Raw genomic sequence first — 10,950 nt, forward strand, 5'->3', positions numbered from 1 at the left:
TCTGCTATACATTATGAAATAATAATGGAAGCAAAATGAAATACAAACTTAAAATCAAGCAAAAGAAAAATATCAAACATATTTGGAGTTAACAGTCATTACTTGAACTAAAGAAACGATTACAACCAAAGTAGGTCAATTTGATGTTGATAATTATTCAAACAGTAAACTTATGACTTCATATACATCCTCTACTCAATAATAAAGATCAATGTGTATTTGTGTGTGTATATATTGTGCCCATACTAATGACTAAGGCTAGGACAACAGCATATTCTTTTCATTGTTTTGACTCTTGAGTGTGTCTCCATTGATATCTTATATGCTTTTATATAGTGATGTGGTTCACGGTTGATTAACTGTCTGTGTCGGATATATACTCGAGTCAAAACAATGAAAGCATATGCTGTTGTCATAGCCCTACTAATGACATGAATTTACAAAGTACTTCACTATTTTCATAAGACTTTTTTTCTCTATGATTGATACACTTTTGTTCAACTTCACCACTTGAGACATTATTTTACATGAATATCAATATTAATGCAAACACTGGCTAAGCATAATATTTTTGTTCTTTAATTTTTGACGTAGGGTGAACACACACACACACACACATATATATATATGGCATAATCCTATTTACACACCAGTTCTCACCAGATCACTGAAATTAAGCAATGTTGAGCCTGGTTAATACCAGATGGGTGACCATTTGGGAATTCTAGGCACTGTATGTACTCTTCGTGTATTTGTTTCCAGTTGTCCTGTACGTACACTTTACTTGCCACTGGTATTTAATAATGTTGACCCAGGAGAGGCATGGTTGGAGATTGCGCCCTTCTTGCTACAAAAATTTCCCGCACAGGCACCCCTTCGTGGGTATCCATAGTCTGTCGAAGACTGAAGGAGCCTGATAACATATACACAACTGCTCATACTTCAATATTGCTGTATGTCAAGCATACACGTATGTATGCGCACTCATGATTATCCATGCATTGAACATATATATGAACATTGATTTTTATATGTATTAAAAACTAGCCTGGGTCTCCGGGTGTTGGAAGGTGTGTTAAGAGAAAAAAAGAAAAAAAAAGTCATAGTAAGCAGGCAGTCTCAAACCCGTACCAGGAAGGAGGAAAAGAACGTGAAAAAAAGTGATATTCTTGCTGTTGCACCCATCACCAAACCGGAAGTGAGGTATGTTTAAATTAAGGCTAGTCAATCGAAAAGAGGGGATGACTTTTGAAAATGTAGGCGAAAAAAAGTAACTCCTCCCTGTAGAAAAGTGCCCAGTTGAAGGTGAAGGAATTAATGTTTTTAGCTAATTTTTCAATATTTGTCATCCGAAGGGTCGAGATTCAAAACGATACGTATCTGGTGAAAATCCATTGCATCTGTCGAAAGTTTTAGACAGACATACAAACATATATACATTTAAATAGACAGGTGAGATTTATTATAGACTGGTGAGGGGTACCTGGCATTGCCCGGGTGTTTGGAGGTTTGTGTGGAAACTCCGGGGGGGGGGGTAAAAAAAACAACAAAAAAGTAAGTATGAGGATCGAACCCAAACCCTTGAGGCAAAGTTGTAAATTAAAGTGTGAAAAAAAAAAAAACGTGCAACGTTAAACATTGCCCCACCACAAGATGCTAACGGGAATGCGTTTGAATTTATTTAATTACTTGGATTTGGCAGGTGCCCGTTTTAATGAGGTCAAGTTTGACTGCGGGATAGTATTCATTTACTGCTGAACGCTCCCCCCCCCCCTCAAGATGTTATAGGAAAAAGACTAACCCACATGTGGCGAGCGACAAATATTGAATATTTATCTTCCTGAAATCGAGCAAATTAAATAGACAGGCGAGCTTCGTTGTTAACTGTGAGATATTATGATTTATATGTGATATAAAAAGTTTTAAAAAGTTGTGAAGCAAGCGACCACTTCTCTGAAAGAAGCTTTTTGTAGATATACAGAAATAGCGAACACACATACATACATAGATACATACATTTTCGCTTTCATATTTATAGATTAATTACATTTAGACATTTTTAATCACTTTTGATGAAGTTTTTTGTATTCAAATCATGAACATTTTAGCTTTCCTGAATTATAGTGTACCTATTTACTATGCCTCCCCACGGGACAGAGTTAGACACCAGGGTCGTTTTTTAACGTGGAGAAAAGGTACAAAAATAAAAATTGTCTCAGTTGTGAAGGATTTCTCCTCCACCGAAAGAGAACAAGAAATAGAAGTGCAGCATCTGAAGAACAAATGGTATTTATTTGCTCCCCCACTGAGCAAATTAGGCACAAGGCTGATTTTTAAAGTGAGGAGTGAAGGGGAAATGGGGACCAACTCCCCGGGGAGTAGGGGAGCTGGATAGTGACAATTGGTATGAAGGGTTGCCCCTACATTGACCAAGGTCTTATATGTGGGGTTGCCCCCACATATGATCTTTGCTTGCAGTATCTGCCGGAACAGATACTACACTTTGATCTTGACCAAAAGTGTAAGTCTCTAAAAAAATATAATAAACAGTAAATTCAAATTTGTTGGCATTAATATTCAGATTTAAATAATTAAATAATTAAATAAAACATCTAGAAATCATAAAGTAAATCAACATCGTGTGACTCCTGATATGGCTATAATGCAGGGAAAACCAGACATCTTACTATTTGTGCTTCCCCCCCCCCTTTCCAAGAGTAAAAAGAAACGAAATTATGCACTTCCAACAATAACGTTGTGGCGCGAAAGAGTGTAAACACCATTCCTAACCTGGCCAGGATCAAGAGTGGATCAAATTTTTTTTTTTTTTTTTTTATACTAAGGAGTCACCACTTATCAAGGCCTGGAGGCCACTTGAGGATAAGGGTTAATGAGTGTACAGTAATCAATGAGACAATATCGTAGTATTCGTTAGTAATGTAAATTTGGTAAATTAGATTACTTAAGGGAATGGCGCATCAAGAACTTGTTTACATTGAACTTGAAGACGACCATATTGTAGTCAGCTGGGAAACGGAAGAGAGTTTCACGAAAGAAGCGTTGTTCATAGAATCTACACTTAAGTTTAAGCACAGATTAAGAGTGGGGGAAATTATTGATAGTGTTTTCAGATGAACAAGTGTTTTTCATGGAAGTTTGGTGGTGGGGGGGACATAGATTGGAGCTCAAATCAGCACTTGCCATGAAAATAACCATAAAGCAGAGACAGGCTCGCAACGTCTCTTCTGTGGGAAAGACGGATGCAGGGAATGGAAAAGGGCATCCCCCAAAAGGCTACAACATCTATTTTGAACTCTGTCAAGGCAGGATAATATTCTAGCAGCTCCTATCCAGATGTGGCAACAGTACTCCATCCTTGGACGTACTTGACTCTTATACAGGTAGAGAATTGCATCAGCAGTAAGATATCTACTGGAACAGTAGAATGATCCCACTATTTTTCTAGCGACCTTGGCAACAGATTTGATGTACATGTTCCATTTCAGATCAGGATAATGGTCACACCAAAACGCTTGTCAAAACATGGAGCCTTCATAAGACGAGAACCATACATTTCAATTGCTGCCAGACAAGGTGCAGAGCATTGATGTTAAGATAGAAGCTTGGTTTTAGATGCATTAAAATTAATCAGCCATCTCTTTCTCCATTTTGCTCAAGATCAGGGGAGAGAAAATCAGAGAGAACTTGGTCATTTATGACCTTTGAAGTGTTGCCATAGATGGTAGTGTCATCAGCATAAATGTCCACAAATGATCTATGATGCTATTTGGGAGATCATTGATGTAGATCAGGAAGAGAATTTGGCCCAGGATTGACCCCCTGAGGTATTCCAGCATTAATATTGTGAGCTTTTTTTATTACATTTTCACCCCAAACGAGGCACAGTGTCACTTTGAAGTAGGGGGCTACTATCAGGGACATAAGCTACAGGGGTACTATGTGGGGAGTTGGGCAGCAAGATGTCGGTTCACGTTACACTTGAACTTCTGCATGTTAGTACAGTTGGGGAAGCAGGAACCCGGAAAGGAATTCCAACGTCTAGCAGTTCTGGGGAAGAAACTACTGGAGTAGAAGGCTCTCTTACATCTAGGGATCTCAACTATGAAGGGGTGGGATTTTGCTGTTTGTCGGGCTTGTCAGGGGTATTTACGTCGAGGGGGTACAAGTGCTTGCAGTTCTTCGGAGCATTCACCGTTAAAGTACTTGTAGAACAGGCAGAGGTATGCTACATTTCATCGATAGGACAGAGGCTGAAGCGTAGATGACAGTTCAGGACCTATTAGGTTGGTGACTCTCTTTTGAACCTTGTCTAGGAGTGAGAGACTAGTAGCAGATGCACCAACCCAAATATGACAACAATACTCCATACATGGGTGAATGGTGGCTTTGTAGAGGTACAAGATACTTTCGGGCGTTAGTAGCTTTCTAGCAAGGTAGAGAGAACCTACCTTTTTCGCAGCGGTCTTGGCAATGCTCTCAATGTAATTGTTCCAACTCATGTTTCCTGTGAATGTTAGGCCAAGAAGTTTAAAAGATGTACTTTCAGATAAAGAGTCTTTGGCCATTGCTATTGGTGGTAGAGAAGGTTTCTTGTAGTTATTGATGGAAACAAGTTTAGTCTTGGCAGCATTGAATGTGACCATCCATTTTTGTCCCCATTCCACTACAGATTGGAGGTCATCGTCTAGTGTTTCTGCCATTTCTTTAGATATGTGCTCACTTGTTTTCCTGTTGTGTCTGATATAGAGCATGGTGTCATCAGCATATACACCCATCTCACAGACAATTTTGTCAGGGAGGTCATTTATGAATATCAGGAACAATAGAGGTCCAAGGATAGAACCCTGGAGCATCCCCGCATTTATATCATATTGATTAGATGTACGACCATCGAGGACAACCTGGATTTTTCTCTTATCTAAGAAGGATTTTATTTCGTTAAGTATTCTTCCAGTAATACCGTATGATCTGATTTTCCTGAGAAGACCTTCATGCCATACCCTGTCAAAAGCCTTACATATATCTAGAGCTACCGTTCTACCCTCCCCTGCTTTGTTAAGTGAAGGGTATATATGCTCAGAGATTACAGTTAGGATGTCTGCCGTGGAACAGGCTTGCCTAAATCCATATTGTTGGTTGGTCAGAAGTTTAGCATCTGTAAAGTGTTGGACTAGAGCTTGGTTAATTATGGACTCAAATGTTTTGGCGAAAAGTTGGAGGAGGCTAATGGGGCGGTAATTTGCTGGGTCAGTTCTTTTGCCAGAATTCTTGAAACTAGTACTACAGAAGCAGTTTTCCAACAAGCAGGAAAGCAAGATTCATTAAGGCATTTGTTGTAAAGTTTAAAGAGAATTAGAGCTACTTCGTCAGAGCATTTTTTTATTAATACAGCCAGGATGAGATCAAGTCCACATGCTTTTGAAGTGTCAAGATTTTTTATAATAGCATACACCTGAGAAGGGGTGATTTTCAGATTGTTTAGTTTGGCATCTGTCTGCAAAGGAAAGTCAGGGTGGGGATGATTAGCAGGGTCCAGTGTGGAGTTGGAGGCAAAGCGACTGGCAAGCATGTTAGCCTTCTCGATTGATGTGCAAACAACCCCATGATTGTTGGATAGTGAGGGAATTGTTGATTGCCCATTATTTACTAAACTGTTGTAGATTTTCCAGAAGTCACGGATTCCTAATTTCTGTGCTTTGATGTGTTTTTTTAGTGGTTTCAGTAAATTCTCTCTTAACTGTCGCTATTCTTTCTTACAGTTATTTCTGACTTCTATATACTTCTGCCTGTTTGAACTGGACTTATGTCGGTTAAATCTGTGGTATGCATGCTGCCTTTGCGCAATGGCAGCTGCAAAGTAGAAGTAAACCATTGGGGAGAGTGGGGCTTGCTATAAAATTTCCACGTGGGAATATGTGCTTTAATTGCTGTTTTGAACCATTCAGTTGTCTCATTTGCGCACTGTTCAGCAGGAAGTAAAAAGATATTTCACCATGGGGCGTCTCTGATGAAATCCCTGATGGTTTCCCAGGCAGCCTTTTTATAATATCTCGTTGTTTTGAGCAATGGCTCTTCCGTTTTGGCTCTAGAGTTTAGGGCGATTTCAACTATTATCACTACATGATCAGCATTCCCAAGTGGGATGTGGGCATTCAAAACACAATCATCGGGGTGGTCAAAAACAGATCTAAAAGTGATGTGTGTTGTTCTTGCTGGTCAAGGAAACGTGATAGGGAATGAGATATAGAGAAGCTATGTGTTGTGCTACCAGCAAGGTATGGCATAAGGGTCTACTTCACAAGATTTCCAGCTACGGTATAACTGGAAATGTTTTCTCAATCATTAAATCATTTCTCTCCGATAGGCTCATAAGAGTAGTGGTAGATGGACAAAAATCGGAGGCCTGCAATATAAATGCTGGAGTCCCTCAGGGGTCAATCCTTGGCCGAACTCTCTTCCTGATCTACATCAATGACCTCCCTAAACACATACTTAAATCATTCGTTGATATCTATGCTGATGACACGACCATCTACAGCAACACATCAAAGGCTGTAAATGACAAAGTTCTCTCTGATTCTCTCTCCTCTGATCTTGAGCGCGTGGTTCAGTGGGGGAAGATGTGGCTGGTTACCTTTAATGCATCCAAAACCAAACTCCTATCCTTACATTATCAGCGCTCTGATCCCCATCTGGCATCAATTGGGATGGATGGCTCTCGTCTGGGTGAGGCCCCGTGTTTTGACAAGCTTCTGGGTTTGACCTTTACTCCTGATCTGAAATGGAACACCTACATCAAGGCTGTTGCCAAGGTCGCTGGAAAGATGGTGGTATCCTTCTACCACTCCAGAAGATATCTCACTACTGATGCAATTCTCTATCTATATAAAAGCCAAGTACGTCCAAGGATGGAATACTGCTACCACATCTGGGCAGGAGCTGCTAAAAGCAGCCTATCCTGCCTTGACAGAGTACAAAATAGACTTTGTGGCTTAGTGGGGGATGCCCTTTTCTCTACCCTGCAACCTCTCTCCCACAGAAGAGACGTTGCGAGCCTATCCTTGTTTTATCGTTATTTCCATGGCAGGTGCTCGTCTGAACTCCAATCTCTGGTCCCCCCTTGCCAATCTTTCACAAAAAACACCCGTCTAGCTGAATCCACTGTGAAAAATTTCCCACACTCTATATCTGTGCCTAGATCAAAACGCGGATTCCATGAATAAAGCTTCTTTCTTAGAACTGCACGCCTGTGGAACTCTGTTCTGTCTGACTGCTTCCCTCCGGACTACAACTTGGATGTCTTCAAGTCCAATGTTAACAAATTCCTAATGAACCGCCCCCTTAAGTAAACACTTCATCAAATCTCCACACTAACGTAATGTACTTGCAATAACCCTTATCCCTGAGTGGCTTCCGGGCCTTGATAAGTGGTGATCACTGTGTAAAAAAAAAAAAAGCTGCGTCTGTGTAAGTAGAAAATCCAAGCCAGTTGTTGCGGTGGACATTGAAGTCACCAAATACATGCACTTGTGTGCTAGTGTCGAGGGAAAGTGCTGTATCTATGTTGTCAAAGACTTTGTTTATTAGGGTACAGTCCTGGGTCGAGGGAGAGCGGTAGAGAAAATAAAAGTAACTAATGTTATCTTACATGTTAAGTCTAAAGCACATAAAGGCTTGATCGTCCGATTCTAGTTTTGTTTTTCTAGTCAAGGAGAAGGTGTTTCAAATATAGACCCCAAGCCCATACATATGTCTGTCAGAGTAGGAGATATCCGAGCATGTTAAAGTAATTAGAGAGGAAAGATGGGTGTAGGTTAGTCTCACTTAGTGCTAAGATATCCGGGGTGTTTGTTAGGAGAAATGCTTCAACATCATTTAAATTAGTTCTAAGCCCATGGATGTTTGTAAATGCAAGCCTCAAGGGAGGAGGCCATTTGGTTTTGTTTGAGTTTTGTCCTGGTTTAAGCGTAATTTTAGATTGTACTGTCATCATTTTTTTTTTTTTTTTAAGAGTTTCAGTTTAGGTAAGGGGTGCTGAACAAGTGGCAATGTAAAGTACCAGACATGCAACACAAGTAGACCATCAGCTGACCCTTTATCTACTAGGATTGTGGCCTGATTTCTGCCCATCAACCACTACTCTTATGAATCTATTAATAATTGAGAAGATATTTCCAGCTATATCGTAGCTGGAGACCTTTATGCCATCAAATACAAAAACGGTTTTTTATTATCATTATTTTTTTTTCGTATTAACTCGCATGGAGACTACAACAAAAAAGCGCAAAGGTCTGTCAGATGTGATCGTTAATAATGGAAATTCGGTAAATTTGTTAACAAGTGGAACGGCTCATCAAGAACTTGTTTACATTGGACTTGCATCTTATTAACGTGTTGTGTAGCAGAAAAAGGCATACCCCTGGAAACTATATTTGGTGTCAAACGGATATATATATATATATATATACATATATATATATATATATATATATATATATATACATATATATATATATATATATATATATATATATATATATATACATATATATATATATATATATATATATACATATATATATATATATATGTATATATATATATATATATATATATATATACATATATATATATATATATATATATATATATACATATATATATACATATATATATATATATATATATATACATATATATATATATATATATATATATATATATATATATAGCAAAGGATTACAAAATCGCCAGGAGGAAATGGGATGCAAAAGATGCTGCTATATTGTGCAGGGATGCAAAGATGTTGCTGTATTGCATGGGGATGCAAAAGAACTGGTATACCACTATACCATGAAGAAATATTTGCTGGAGAGGAAAAATGCTAATCCTGTTGGAATGGATGTGAAATAAAAGATTTGATTATACCTGGACTGTATTGTTGTGCACAGAGTTTTTGAAAAATTTCAGAATTGGAAATGTTACTTCTTTTGGACATTTTTTTTATTTGGATACCTAACTTATCAACCAACTTAGTGTTTTCTATCATCTTCCTTCACCTAATCTCGCCCTATCCGTGGTGGACAGCCAAACTAAGTTTATATGACAGTGATGTTTAAATGTTGTTAATATGAGCAAAGAGTGGAAAAATGTTTCTTTTCTTGTGTACGCCCTCTCTTGGCCCATTGAGTATTGTATGAAGATTTATTTTGGGAGATCGAACCTTATATTGTAATAAAAATATTCTTACATATAAATCAATGGTTGTTAATGCATTTTGTTATTTTTACATCTGTATGCATCGTTTGATTATTTAATGAAGACGAATGATCATTAGGGCTATGACAACAGCATATTCTTTTCATTGTTTTGACTCTCAAGTATATATCCAACACAGTTAAACACAATTAATCAATCGAAAACCACATCACTCTATATAAAAACATATAAGATATCAATGGATATACAGCTGAGAGTCAAAACAAGGAAAAGAATATGCTGTTGTCATAGCCCTACTGATTATGAACCAGGCAATGTGTCATAACTCTTACAACCATGGAAAGTGTTCATTTGAGCTTCAATCTATGGTACCTCCTCACCAAACTTTCACAAGAAACACTCGTCTAGCTGAAAACACTATCAATAATTCTCCCCACTCTTTATCTGTGCCTAAACCTAAACGTAGATTCCATGAACAAAGCTTCTTTCTTAGAACTGCATGCCTGTGGAATTGTGTTCTGTTTTCTTGCTTTCCAGCTGACTACAGTATGGTTGTCTTCAAGTCCAATGTAAACAAGTTCTTGATGAGCCGTTCCACTTGTTAACAAATTTACCGAATTTCCATTATTAACGATCACTATATTGTCCAATTGACTACTGTACACTCTTAACCCTCATCCTCGAGTGGTCTCTGGGCCTTGATAAGTGGTTATGCCTATGTAAAAAAAACAAAAGAAAAACAACTTTATTTTCCTTTTTTTCTCTTTTCATTATTAACGTGTTGTGAGCAATGTAGAGAGAAACTGCTATGCTGTAGTCACAGATTCTGCCGAGAGTAACTTTGCCCAGGCAAAGTTACTCTCGGCTCGTAAAAATTTTCTTACTGTCCTTTTTAGTATATTACCATCTGAAATACAATTACAAAATTCGGCTGCAACAAAAGTTTGATGACTTAATTTTATATCTTTCCAAGTTGTAAGCTACATATTTCAGATCAAGTCATGCACTATTAAATTTAAAGAATTTGGGAATCTACAAAATGAACATTCCTTCAATGACACACATACACATCTTACATAATATTTTGCAAATCTCTGAATTCGTATGTCTGTTTCCCAATAAATTATCTTCGCATTTTTCTTTCTCCTATTCTTTCTACATTTCTAACAAATCATGTTTCATGATTCTAAATTTTTAGGAAACCTTTATCAATTATTTATTTATTTTTTTAATTACATTTTCACCCCACAGTGCCACTTTGATGTAGGGGGCTACTATCAGGGACATAAGTTCTAGGGATACTATGTAGGGAGTTGAGCAGCAAGCTTTCTGTTCACATTACACTTGAACTTCTGCATGTCAGTACAGTTAGGGAAGCAGAAACCTGGAAGGAAATTCCAAAATCTAGCAGTTCTGGGGAAGAAACTAATAGAGTAGAAGGCTTTCTTACATCTAGAGATCTTTACTGAGTAGACGTGGGGCTTTGCTCTTTGTCGAGTTTGTCGGAGGAAATTACGTTGAGGGGTTATGAGGGCTTGTAGTTCATTGGAGCATCCACCATTAAAATACTTGTAAAACAGGCAAAGGGATGCAACATTTCGTCCATGGGACAGAGGTTGAAGGTTAGGTGACAGTTCAGGAACTATCAGGTTGGCGACTCTCTTTTGAACCCTGCCAAGGAATGAGAAACCAGCAGCAGATGCACCAACC

Source organism: Euprymna scolopes, chromosome 8, assembly GCF_053919585.1.
Source record: "Euprymna scolopes isolate OS-2025 chromosome 8, ASM5391958v1, whole genome shotgun sequence".
Taxonomy (NCBI): domain Eukaryota; kingdom Metazoa; phylum Mollusca; class Cephalopoda; order Sepiida; family Sepiolidae; genus Euprymna; species Euprymna scolopes.